Here is a 13,664-nt window from a genome sequence, read left to right as displayed (position 1 = left end):
CTAGTGATCTAGTCTGTTGGTGATGCTTTCCATTGAATTTTTACTTAGTTTATTGTTTTCTTCATTTCAAGGATTTCCATTTTTTTTGAGAATCTCTATGTCTTTGTTGAAATGATCTTTTCCTTCCTGCAGTTGCTCTTTCAACTGCTTATTGGAGTGATCATTCCATTACCTGCATTTGCTCTTTTATTACATCCTTTGCTTTATAAATCATTTTAATTATGTATATTCTGAAATCTTTTTCTGACATTTCTTCTACCATGCTGTCACTGGGTGCTCTGAATGTAGAATCCAGGTTTGTTTGGAACATTTTCTTCCCTTGTTTTTTCATGTTGTTCATGTATCTTCCTCTCTAGCAGTGCAGATCTTTGGTGTTGCAGTTTCCCCCCTATAGGCTTATAGTGACCCTATAGGTTTCCAAAACCTCTTCTTTAAGGGGGAGATCAATATTAGCAGCACCCAGTACACATAGTGTGCAGCCCTAAAACAAATAGACCCTTTGAATTTATTAACAATATTGTCATAACAAACAGAGAGGATGAGTTCAATTATTATGTACAGTATAACAGATAGATTTGCAATAAGGTCTGCAGTTTCTAATGGAGGATAAAGAGGAAGGAAATTGATGTAGGATGTAACTGTTAATGGGATAAGAAAAGAGTATATAGAAGTTCTAGATTGTAGAAAGTGTGAAAGTGTAATCAAAAGAAGTTGGTTTTTAGTATGACAAAAGTGAGAGAAAGACTCTGAGGAAACAGGTAAACAAAAGGAAAATAGAACAAGAAAAGTAAGGAAACAAAAACTTATAATTATTCAAAAAGGAAAAAAAAAACCTGCACTATAACAGTTATGTATTATTCAAACTTCCCATTCTTTGGTAGCCTGCTGCATGAGAGGTACATGACAATGAGTTTCCAGTTTCCAGCAAGCTTCTCAGGATGGGATTTGTCCCACCTAAAGATGGAAGCTTCCACTTCTGAGATAATCCAAGATGGCCACACTGGCTTACAAGTATGTTGACAAATGGGGAGCTGCTGCTCAGGGCATGGGTGTGGTTGGCTGGGTGTCCTAGGGACAGGGTATCATTGGTTGGGAAGTGGTCCTGGAGCACAGCATGGTCTGTGTAGTTCAGGGGTCCTGTAGGTGGAGTGTGGTCAGTTGGTCTGGGAGTCCTGGTGGCAGGGTGCATTCAATTGGGCTGAGTGGTCTTGGAGATGGGGCTTTGTCAGTCCATCCACAGGTCCTACAGGTACTGGCTATTGTCTCAAAATTGTGGCAGCCATGTGTAATGAATCCTGTGGGTACTGTGGCAGTGAAATTCCAGGCAACAGCAGACAACTGGCATTCCCTTGGCGGTCTGCAGTTGGTCTGCAGGCTAACAGTAGACAATCACCTCTTCAACAGAGGTTCTCTGGGCAATCCAAGGCCTGATGCTTTGAAAGCCTCCTCCAGTTGATCCATGGTCTGCAGCCACTGTCAGATGAAATTCAGGCTGCTTCCTTCTCCTCTGTACTATTTATTTACCTATTCTTATTTCAGGAACTGTTGACATTCAGGGATGTGGCCATTGATTTCACTGAAGAGGAGTGGAAATACCTTCAGCCAGCTCAACAAAACTTGTATAGAGATGTGATGTTAGAGAATTACAGCAACTTGGTCTTCCTGGGTATGCATAACTTCCCTTCACAATTTTTAATTATGATTATTTAATTTTCTTCATTGATGAATATCTTCTGGGAACTTCTCTATGCAATGTGTTTCAGATTTGTGCTTTCAAGAAAAACAGGGCAATTTGGTATAAATAAAATGTTAATGACATTCCTGTTAGTCTTTAATCTCTCCTTTTCTTGGTATGTTATTTATCCTTCACTTTAGAAAACTGATACTGAGAAGAATTCAATGATATAAAATATTGTGACCTACACTTATAGGAAGACACAGTTGAGAGGCCCAAAATTTAAGAAAGAAGCCAAACTTTAAAATAGTGATGGAGAACTTATCTAGCAGAAAAAATTTTCAGAAGCTTAGGTTTATTTCTCCCATTACCATTGAATATGTACTGCCCTATGTTTATCATGTTTTAAATTTCTTTAAAATCTTCTGTGTGTTACAGTGATGTCCCAGTTCATTTAAATTAACCACCCAACTCCCCTTTGCTAGTGAGTGACAGCATGATCTAAAATATTTTCTATTATTTGTGGGTCTCCAGGTGAAAATGTGCACATATTTGGAGAATTCTATGTCAAGCCATTTTAATAAATTAATATCCTAAAGCAGTTTAGTATTATTCATATATTTATTCATTAAAATTCACTTACATGTGCTCTTCATAAATAAATACTTATTATGGATTTTCTGTGAAATGAAAGTCAAGTTTCACCATAAATGCTCTTTTTTGGTATGTAGTAAGAGTTGCAGATTGTAGTTATATAAAAGGGTTTGTAAATAATATATCTATGGTTGGTTAAATTTTTCTTTCCTTTATTCTTTCATTTTATAGACTACATTTCATTTTGTAGAAGAGGTTTCCTCACTTCACATAACACTGTTTTATTTTTGTCCATATTTAATGAATGTATGACAATTTCCATTACTTCACAAACTAGGACATTGTTGGAATTAAGATATGCATGATTCTTGTTTCTATTGTCAATAAAATTTTATATGCTTTTACTTGTTTGTATAAATAGTATACCTTTTTAAAATGAATTTTATATTTTATCCAGATTGATTTTTTATCCTGTGTATGTACATAGTAATGTAATTTTTTATATGTAAATGTAATAGGGATAGAATCCAAGGGTACTGTAATAATGGGCTATATCCCCAGCCACTTTCTATTTGTATTTGGAGAGAGGTTCTCACAAAGTTAGTGAGGATGGCATTGAAATTACCACCTCCCTACCTCAGAATTACAATAGTAATTCTGGATTATATGCATGCCCTTTATATATAATTCATGAATTTGTTTTTATTTATTCGATGAAGACCATAGTATTTTAAATGTACCTTTCAAACATTTTACAATTCTTTTTATTTTTATATGTTGTTTGAAATTTTAATTGTGATCAAAACCACAAAATGATACTTGCTCTCCCACTATATTATGCATACTGTTCAGCAATATTAATTCAAATTGTCACAAAATATATCTATAGAATGCTTACACCTCAAAAATCAATAAATATATTTCCATGTAAACAAGTGCTTATTTCTGTCTTCTATCATTAATGGCATTCTCATTTCTGTTCAGAAGGTTTTTTGAATGTTTGCTTTTTTTCTTTGTTTTTAGTTGTCTTATATATGTAGAGTTCTCCCATATTTTTCTTTGTGGTAGTGACATATTTCTGTTAACATAATGTACTGAAGATTTATCCTGATTATAGATTTTACAAAAATTTATTACTATTTAACTTGAAAAATATTCTGTGGTTTCTATATTCCAAATTGCTCCATCCACTCATTCCAAGTGATATTTGGTTTGCTTCCTCATAGTAGCTCTGTTGATTAATGCTGTCATAAAATTTTGTGTTGAAATGTCTTAATTTGTTGTATATGCGAGGCCTTTTTACACTCAGAATTCACTATGTCCATCTGTCTTAATTGATGTCACTATTACCAATCAAATTTTATAGTTTTTATTGTTCTCAAATCATGAAACAACATTCTCCCAATTTTGTTTTTATTTTGAATATTTTTGATATATCCATAAAATTTTGAGATTCCATAAAATTTCTAGAATAAGTTTTTTCTGTCTTTGCAAAAAATATCACTGGGAGTTTGAGGGATATTTACATGGAGTCTCAAGATAACTTTGAGAAGTACAAAGGTCTTTTAATTTCATTTTTCAGTTCTGGAAAAAGATTATGTTCAAGACTGTTCAATCAATTGCCACATATGTGTGGATTTTTGAACATCTTTTCCACTTTTGATTTCTAACATTATTCTCTGATGATCAGAAAATAATTGGAATCATCTAAGTAATATTGTCATCGGCTGTGCAAGGGTTTTATTGTCTCTCAAATTTGTTTCCATGTAAAATCTTCTAGACACATATATATATTTTCCTCTTTAAAATTTTGTCTATATTTCTTCTTAAGATTCCCTAACCTCTTAAAACTTGTTGACTATCCATTGTATTATCATCCAAAATCTACCTGTTATTTCCAGATCTCTGTGTCTTCGGAGACAGATACCAGTTTTCACACAATCTTCAAGGAAGCCAGAATTATTGTTTTATGTTTTATATTTCCCTTATTCTACTGAGAGTGAAGGCAGCTTATAGATTTTTTCCCTAATTGCACAGTGGTGTATAAGAAAGGAGGAAAGGCTTTGGTTGATAAAAGTAAGATACATTCATTCTCTATACTATATTGCTCTCCATAGAAATATAATCATCTTTGATATTGTGCTCTCTACAATAATTTGTGTAATTTTTATAACATATTTGTGACTGTACATATTTATGTAACATGTTTCTGAATTAATGATTACCTTGGTTTACTAATCTGCTACACTGCTGATGTCCTGACATTGCTAACTCTGCTATAATTTCTTGTTGTATATACAAAATATATTCATCCCAGTCTACTAAGTAATTTTCTTAAACTTTCATTTATTTCAGCAATGATGTCTCAAAATACCAAAGAATTTTCACCAGACCAGGGCATAAGACATATATTTCAAATAGTGATTAATGGAAAATGTGGAAAGTGCGACCTTGACTATTTACAACACAGGACAATATGGAAAACTTTAAGTGAGAGTGAAGAACAGAAATTATGTTATCAAAAACCATGCCTCATTCATCCAGCAGAGAATTCATACTGGAGAGAAGTTGTGCAAATGTAAAGAAGGTGGCAAAACTTTTAATGCAAAATCAGACTGTATTCACCATCAGAGAATTGATAATGGAAAGAAACCTGACCAATTTACAGAATGTGGCAAATCTTTATATCAAAGATCATACCTTACTCAACACCAGAGAATTCACACTGGAGAGAAGCCCTATCAATGTAAAGAATGTGGCAAAACTTTCTATCAAAGATCATACCTTACTCTACACCAGAGAATTCATACTGGAGAGAAGCCCAACCAATGTAAAGAATGTGGCAAAGCTTTCTGTCAAAGATCACAACTTACTCGACACCAGAGAAATCATACAGGAGAGAAGCCCTTCAAATGTACAACATGCAACAAAGCTTTTAAGGACAAATCATACCTTATTTGTCATCAGAGAATTCATACTGGAGAGAAACCCTACCAATGTGAAGAATGTGGCAAAGCTTTCTGTGAAAGATCACAACTTAATAAACACCAGAGAATTCATACTGGAAAGAAGCCCTACCAATGTAAGGAATGTGGCAAAGCTTTCTGTCACAGATCACAACTTACTAAACACCAGAGAAATCATACAGGAGAGAAGCCCTTCAAATGTACAACATGCAACAAAGCTTTTAATGACAAATCGTACCTCTTTTGTCATCAGAGAATGCATACTGGAGAGAAGCCCTACCAATGTAAAGAATGTGGCAAAGCTTTCATTGCAAAATCAAACTTTATGTGCCATCAAAGAATTCATACAGGAGAGAAGCCTTACAAATGTACAGCATGCAACAAAGCCTTTAATGAAAAATCATACCTTAGTCACCACCAGAGAATTCATACTGGAGAGAAACCCTACCAATGTAAAGAATGTGGCAAAGCTTTCTATCGAAGAGCAAGCCTTACTCAACACCAGAGAATTCATACTGGATAGAAGCCTTACCAATGTAAAGAATGCAGCAAAGCTTTTAATGTAAAATCAAACCTTATTTGACACCAGGGAATTCATACTGGTGAGAAGCCTTAGGAATGTTCAGATTGTTGCAAAACTTTTAATGAAAAAATATGACTAATTAACCACCCAGGAAATCATACAAATGTAAAGAATATGATGAAGCTTTTAATGGAAAAGTTTACATTTCTCACTAGCAGAGAAATCATACTGAAAAGAAGTCCTATAAATAAAAAGAATGTGACAAACATTTATTTGTCAATAATTATTTTTAATTGTTTCCAATTAGTTATATATGACAGTAGAATGCATTCAGAAAAATTGTACACAGAAGGAGAACAAATTCTTCCACAGACTACAAGTGTTGCAGACACAAAGGTAGTGTAATCACATATTTATTCAGGATAATGATGTCCAGATCATTTTACTGTTATTCCCCTCCTTACACTGATTACTTTCCCCTCACTACCCTCTACACAATCCAGACTCTTCATTCCACCTACCCCCCATTATGAATCACCATTTGCTTGCCAGAGAAAATATGTGGCCTTTAGTTTTTTGGGTTTCACTCATTTCACTTATTGTGGTAATCTCTAGATCCATACATTTACTAGAAAATGCCATAACTTTCTTTTTCTTTAAGTGTGAATAGAATTCCATTGTCTGCATATACTACATTTTCTTTATCCATGCATATGTTGAAGGCCATCTAGGTTGGTTCCCTAGTTTAGTTATTGTGAACTGAGCTGCTATAAACAATGATGTGGCTGAGTCACTGTAGTATGCTGGTTTTAAATCCTTTGTGTGTTTATATCAAGGAGTGGGATAACTGGGTAAAATGGTAGTTTCATTCTGTGTTTTCTCAGAAATCTCAATAAAATTTCCAGAATGGTTAAATCAATTTTTAGACCAAGAAGCAATGTATGAGTGTACATTTTTCCATATATCCTCAGCAAAACATTTTTTATGTTTTATTTTTAAAAAATTATCATTGTAATAGGAGTGGGATAAAATCATAAAGTGGTTTTGAGCTGCATATCTCTAATTGCTAGAGATGATGAGCAATTTTTCATGTTAGTTGATCATTTGTAATTTTTCTTCTGTGAAGTGTTGGTTCAGTTCATTACCCCATTTATTGATTGAGTTTGTTTGTTTGTTTGTTTTGTGGTGCTGGGGATTGAACCCAGGGTCCTGTGCTTGCAAGGCAAGCACTCTACCATCTGGGCTACATCCCCAGCCCTGATCTGGTTATTTTTGGTGTTAAGTTTTTTGAGTTCCTTATATATTCTGTAGATTATCGCTTTATCTAAGGTGTATATGGTAGATTTTCTTCCATTCCATAGGCACTCTCTTCATGTTACAGATTGTTTACTTTGCTGAGAAGATTTTTATTTGAGTCCATCCTTTTGGATTACTTGAATCTACTTCTTGTGCTTTTGGAGACTTGTTAAGGAGGTCAGTTTCTAAGTTGACTAGGTGGAGATTTGGTTCTACTTTTTCTTCTATTATTAGCAGGATCTCTGTTTTAGTGCCTAACTTTACTCACGTTTGCATTGATTTGTCCACAGGGTTAGAGATAGAGTTATGATTTAATTTTATTATATATGAATTTCCATTTTTCCCAGCACCATTTGTTCAATAGGCTATCTTTTTTTCAATGTATGTTTTTGGTGCCTTAATTTAGTATGAGAAAACCCTATTTATTTGGTTTTGTCTCTGTGTGTTCTGTACCATTGTACTACATGTCTATTTTGATGCCAGTGCCATGCCATTTTGTTACCATTACTCTCTAGGTCTGCATTGTGATCCTCCTTCTTTACTCTTCTTACTATGTATCACTTTGGATAGTCTGGTTCTCTTGTTTTGCAAATAAATTTCACAATTGCTTTTTTCAGTTCTGCAAAGAATGTCATTGGTATTTTAGTAGGAATCACATTAAATCTGTAACAGTCTTGGTAGTATGATCACTTTGACTATATTAATTCTGCCTATTTAAGAGCATAGGTGATCTTTCCATCTTCTAATGATTTCCTCCATTCTCTTATGTAGGATTCTGTAGTTTCCATGGTAGAGGTCTATCCCCTCTTTCATTAGGTTGATTTCCATTTTTTGAAGTTATTGTGAATGGACTAGTTTTAATAATTTCTCCTCCAGTTGATTCATCACTGATGTATAGAAATGCATTTGATTTATGGTATTGGTTTTATATCTTGCTATTTTTCTGAATTTCTTTATTAGGTGTAGAAATTTTCTGATGGAGTTTTTGGGTCTTTTAAATGTAGAATTGTGTCTTGGAAAATAATGATATGTTATTTTATTATTTTTCTATTCATATCCCTTTAATTTCTTTCATGTGTCCAATTGCTCTGGCTAAAATTTCAAGGACTATGTCAAAAAAAAGTGAAAGAGGGCATTCATTTACTCTTCCAGATTTTATGGGGAAGGCTTCATTTTTTTCTCTATTCAGAATAATGTTATCCTTTGACTTAGCATAGAAAACTTTCACAATGTTGAGCTATGTTCCTACTATCCCTTGTTCTTCTAGTGTTTTAAACATGAGTGGATCTGCATTTTGTCAAATGTATTTTCTCCATCTATTGAGATGACCATATGATTCTCAACTTTAAGTCTATTGATGTGATTAATTATGTTTATTGATTTCCTTATGTTGAACTAACCTTGCATCTCTGGGAGGAACCCCATTAGATTGTGGAGCACCATATTTTAATGCGTTTTTGTATGTGATTTGACAGAATCTTTTAAAAGAATTTTTGGGTCTGGCTCATCATGGATATTGATCTGAAGTTTTCACTCCTTCATGTGTCTTTGTCTGTTTTTTTTTTTTTGTATCAGCACAATACTCATAGAATGAGTTAGAAAGGTTTCTCTTCTTTTCTATGTAGTGGTATAATTTGAGGAGTATTGTGTTAATTCTTCTTTGAAGGCATTGTGGAACTCAGCTGAAAATTCATCTCTGGTACATGGCTTTTCTTGGTTTGTAGAATTTTGATAGCATCTTCAATTTTATTGTTTTTATTGGTTTGTTTACATTGTGCATGTCCTCTTGATTCAGTTTGGGTAGTTTATTTGTCTTGAAATTTGTCAAGGTCTTCATAATTTTCTATTTCATTGATGTATACATTTTCAAAATAATTTTATTTTCTTCTGTACTTAAGTAGTGTCCATCATGATATTCCCTTTACATCATAATTTTAGTAATTTGGGTTTTCTCTCTCTTTCACTTCAATGTGTAGCTAAGGATTTATCAATTTATCTTCTCAAAGAACCAACTTTTAATTTTCTGAATCTTTTCAATTGTTTCTTTTGTTTCAATTTCATTAATTTCAGCTCTGGTTTTAATTACTTCCTGTCTTCTACTACTTTTGGTGTTCATTTGTTCTTCTTTTTCTAGTGATTTGAGATGTAAAGTTAGGTCATTTATTTGTTGACCTTTAATTTTTTTAATGAATGAGTTCAATGCAGTGATCTTTACTTTTAGGCCTCCCTTCATAGTGTCCCAGACATTTTGATATGTTTTATAGGTGTTGTCACTTACCTCTAAGTACATTTTTAAATTTTCTTCCTGATTTCTGTTGCAGTCCATTTGTTATTTAGGCTCCAGGTGTTGGAGCAGCTTTTATTTTCATTTTATTATTGATTTCTACTTTCATTCTGTAATGATCTGATAGAATGTAGGGTAGTATTTCTTTTTTTTGTATTGGATAATTGTTGCTTTGTTTTGTAACATATGGTCTGTTTTAGAAAAGAATCCATGTGCTGCTTTTGTGTATTTGTTCGATGAATGAAATATTCTATATATGTCTGTTAGGTCTAAATTATTGATTGTATTATTTAGTTCTATGGTTTCTTTGCTTAGTTTTTGTTTGGAGGTTCAATCCAGGGGAAAGAAAGGTGTACTAAAGTAAGTGAGTATTATTGTTTTGTATTCTACTTGATTCTTGAAGTTGAGAAGAGTTTGTATGTAGATGCTCCATTTTGGGGGGAATATATATTTAGGATTGTTATGTCTTCTTGATGTATGATTCCCTTAAGCAGTATGAAATGTCCTTCTTTATCCCTTCTAAGTTTGACTGGAAGTTCACTTGATTGGATATGAGGATGGAAACCCCAACTTGTTTATGAAGGTCATATATATGATTTTTTTTTTTCCCAAACCTTCACCTTCAGTCTGTGAGTGTCTTTGAGTGTCTTGGTTGAAAAATCAGTTGAAATCCAAATTGGCTTTTCCCTATATGAAATTTGATTTGTTTTTCTCACAGATTTTAAAGTCTTATCTTTATTCTCTATGTCAGTTATTCTTATAATTTGCTTTGGTGTGAATCTATTGTAATTGTGTACACTTGTGGTCCTGTAAGTCTCTTGTATTTGATTTCCTGTATCATTCTTTAGATTTGGGAAATTATCTATTATGTCATTTAAAAGACTGTTCATTCCTTAGGTTTTTATCTCCATGCCTTCGTCTATTCTGATAAATCTTAAATTTGGTATTTTTATGTTATTCCATATTTCTCAGAAGTTCTGTCCATGTTTTTTTTCCATTTCTCTGGGTGATTTTTTAAGGGTATATATTTTGTCTTCTTTGTCTGTGGTTCCAACTTCCAATTGGTCTAGGCTGTTGGTGATGCTTTCTATTGAATTTGTAATTTGGTTTATTGATTCCTTCATTTCAAGAATTTGTGCTTGGTGTTTTTTCACAATTTCTAATTCTTTATTGATGTGATCTTTCATTTCCTGTATTTTTCTTTGATTTTACTCCCTACTCTATACTTTACTTCACAGATCAGTTTGACTATGTACATTCTAAACTCCTTCTCTTGCATTTCTTCTAATGTGTTGTCAGTTGGTTAAGCAAATAGTGTCCAGCCTGCTAACTCAGTTTCCTGTCCTATGATTTACACAGGATCCCCCTGTGCATAGTGAAAGCCTCAATGGCCAAGATTATTATAAGAATTTTATATTTTCTTAGACATTGTCAGGAGGCATGAGAAAGGCTGTCTCACAGGCAGTGTTAGACCAGGTTATGGCCACTGCTTGGCAGTAGATGAATGGTTAAGATTGAGGTCTGCATCATTCACTGGTGCAGTTGAAGTAACAGGTCTTTAGTATCTTCTCTTGGTGTCTGCAGTTAGCTGAAGCTGTGCTGCTATTGAAGGTGTGTGTGCGGTCAGGAATTATTTCTTTGCAAACTGAACAGCCATAGAATGGTGGACTCTAAGAAAGACTTCATTCCACTTCAGTTGACAATGTAGTGTTTAATGGCAACAGTTTAATATTCTGTGTACCAATTTTTCATTTGAAATAAAATGACAGATCTAGTGACATTAGGCATTTTTAAAGAAATATTAGCATTACATATCTTAAGTCAGTTGCTCATAATTGCATTTCACCAACTCTACTAAATGCTTTCATTAAAACTAGGATAATTAAAGTAGAGTTTTAATGAGCAATAAATTCTGAGGTTATCAATCCTGGAATGTTAGTTGAATCATACCTTTCTCTTTTTGAACTCTTAAATTTGTGTCCATGTAATGTTTTGAAATGGCAACAGTCATAAGCAAGAAGCATTTTAAGTGCTTTTATTATGTACTATAAAACAGTGCTTCTTTATTGCTGCCCTATCTATGTATACATGTTGCAATTCTGGGTTAACTGTACTAACTAATCCCTGGAGGCAAAGAAATGTCTCAGAAACTTAACCACAGTGATTGCCCATACTGAGCAGTGATTAATTATCAGATGAAAGATAAGTATTTCTTGAATTAATTAATAAATAAACAAGATAGCACATGACATCTGGAAATGTGGTGTTGAATGAAGTACACTGGAATGAAGGAATCTGTCTCAAACTTGAAAATAGTGACTTTGTGACCTTGGGCAAGTCAGATAACTATCCTCAACAAAGCTGAGATAATGGGATATCTCAGATGAAGGTAGTAGTAGCTGCCCTCCTAAGTTCTTGGAGTAATGATTGCAAGTATTTATTTGTTGAATAAAATTGTAGGTGGGAAAACATACTTTCACCTGTAAAGTAAACATCATGTGGTGACATTATTATTTCCATGACCATCTCTGCTGATTACACTCTAATTAGACACATGAATATAAATTAATATTCAGAGTCACTTGCTTCTTATGTCCTTCAGAACTGTTTTTAGGTAGATTTTGCAAAATAAATTTTCAGGCTTTTCTAAGTGCTGCCTACCTCTGCAGACTGTTAGAAATTGCGCTCCATTGGCCCTCCCCTTCCCTTCTCCCACTGTGACGATGTTCTTGGGAAACTGAAGCCATTCTAATATTGACTGGGTAATTAGGGAGGCATCACAACTGTGCATCTCATGTGCAGTTCATTACCTATTCAAATATGAGTGACTTTTATTAGTTTATTTGTTGGACCTTCAGTGTCAGATACAGGTCATTTCATCATTTGTTCACTCACTCATTTAAGAATTAGCTAATTATGCTCATGTAATCTATAGAATTTAACTCTTAAAACTCCAAATTTCCTAAATGGCAAATGTGTTTTGATTCTGGCCAGGGACATGTTGTAACAGGGAGTTGGGAAGATTTTGCAAGGCTATGTAGTTGAATCCAGACCTAGGCATGGCCCTTATGCACAACTTCTGATAATGCTCCAGGATGCCTGTCACATCTAAGGGAGAACTAAGGATCACTGGGATTCAATCTGTACTGGCACTTAAAAGAGTGTTCATCATGATGATCTGATCATATCTCTTCTTATCCCAGGTGTTTGGGGAGAAATATTGGACATCAATGTTTCAATCTCATACATAAAGAATGTGAGGAGAGGTTATTTCCCATCCCTGGAAAAGAAACCCAAGAGAAGAGCTATACTTGGAGCTCAAGGTGATGTGTATCTCATGCCAGGGCATTGGAATTCTTCATGATCAGGTCTGCCAGAAGCTTATAGACTGGAAAAAAGAAATCATTTTGGCATGGGTAGGGTCAAGTGTGTTAAGGAGATAAAGGTAGGCCACTAAAAGTTGAATGCAACAGCTGATGTATTTGGACACTCTTGTGCAGGATGGGTGGCCACTGAGGTAGAGTCCTTGGAAGTGGATGAGGCACATTACTGTCTCAGAGTGAATGGAAGTGTGTGAGATCTGAACAAGTATGGAGAGAATACTGGGTTGGAGTGATAAAAGTGACCTTGAGATGAAGTGGTCCTCCTCAATCTTTTTCTGATTTTAGAAAATCCTAACTTAATATTTTGAGGATTTTATTTTTTACATGTGAAGTGAGTATACAGCAGTATTTTGACTGTTTAATGTGAACACATCTTATTTTTAATTACATTTTTCCAGACTGCATTTTGATTCATTGTACACAAATGGGGTACATTTTTTATTTCTATCATTGTGCATGATGTAGATTCATAAAATTCATGTCATCATACATGTACGTAGGGCAGTGATGTCTGTCTCATTCCACCATTTTTATAACCCCTCCTACTACTCATTTCCCTCTACATAATCTAAAGTTCCTCCATTCTTCTATCACCCCATCCCCCACCCCCATTTTATATCATCATTCACTTATCAGGAAAAACATTTCACCTTTGGTTTTTTGGGATTGCCTTATTTCACTTAGCATGATATTCTCCAATTCCATCCATTTATCTGCAAATGCCATAATATTATTCTTCTTTATGGCTGAATATTATTCCATTGTGTATCTTTTTGTTTGATGTTGTGCTGGTAAGGATGGGATAGGGTGGCAGTTCCTTAGGAGAATGGAAACTGGAAGCAAGAGTGGGAGACATGCAGCCAATTGGAATTATGTGGAGTCAAACACTTCTTACTCACCTGCAGGACCACTCTCATTCTTCAAGGCATACTCTTAAGGAAAA

Source organism: Sciurus carolinensis, unplaced genomic scaffold (genome assembly GCF_902686445.1).
Source record: "Sciurus carolinensis unplaced genomic scaffold, mSciCar1.2, whole genome shotgun sequence".
Classification (NCBI taxonomy): Eukaryota; Metazoa; Chordata; class Mammalia; order Rodentia; family Sciuridae; genus Sciurus; species Sciurus carolinensis.
This window is presented reverse-complemented; position numbering follows the sequence as displayed.